The sequence below is a fragment of the Arachis duranensis genome, chromosome 10 (genome assembly GCF_000817695.3).
Source record: "Arachis duranensis cultivar V14167 chromosome 10, aradu.V14167.gnm2.J7QH, whole genome shotgun sequence".
Lineage (NCBI taxonomy): Eukaryota > Viridiplantae > Streptophyta > Magnoliopsida > Fabales > Fabaceae > Arachis > Arachis duranensis.
In genome coordinates this window covers 44,724,476-44,725,112 of record NC_029781.3, presented here as the reverse complement: position 1 = coordinate 44,725,112, position 637 = coordinate 44,724,476, and positions in this window count along the sequence as shown.

Below are 637 nucleotides of genomic sequence, written 5' to 3'. Positions count from 1 at the left end.
ATTCCTGGCGTTCAGCGCCAGAATGTTGCTTGTTTCTGGCGTTCAGCGCCAGAATGGTGCTCTGTTCTAGTGTTGAACGCCGGCCAGATGCATCTTACTGGCGTTGAACGCCAGCCTGTGCGTCCTCCAGGGTGTGAATTTTTTTCTTCTGCTGTTTTTGATTCTATTTTTAATTTTTATGATTTTTTCGTGACTCCTCATGATCATGTACCTAATAAAACACAAAATAACAATAAAATAAAAATTAGATAAATAAAATTGGGTTGCCTCCCAACAAGCGCTTCTTTAATGTCAATAGCTTGACAGTGGCTCTCATGGAGCCACAAGGTGATCAGGTCAATGTTTGTGTAGTCCCAACACCAAACTTAGGGTTTGGATATAGGGTCTTAACACCAAACTTAGAGTTTGGTTGTGGCCTCACAACACCAAACTTAGAGTTTGACTGTGTGGGCTCTTCTTGACTCTGAACTGAGAGAAGTTCTTCATGCTTACTCTCTTTTGTCACAGAGGGATGGCCATGTGCCTTAAACACAAGGTAGTCCCCATTCAATTGAAGGACTAACTCTCCTCTGTTGACATCTATCACAGCTCCTGCTGTGGCTAGGAAAGGTCTTCCAAGGATGATGCAATCATCCTC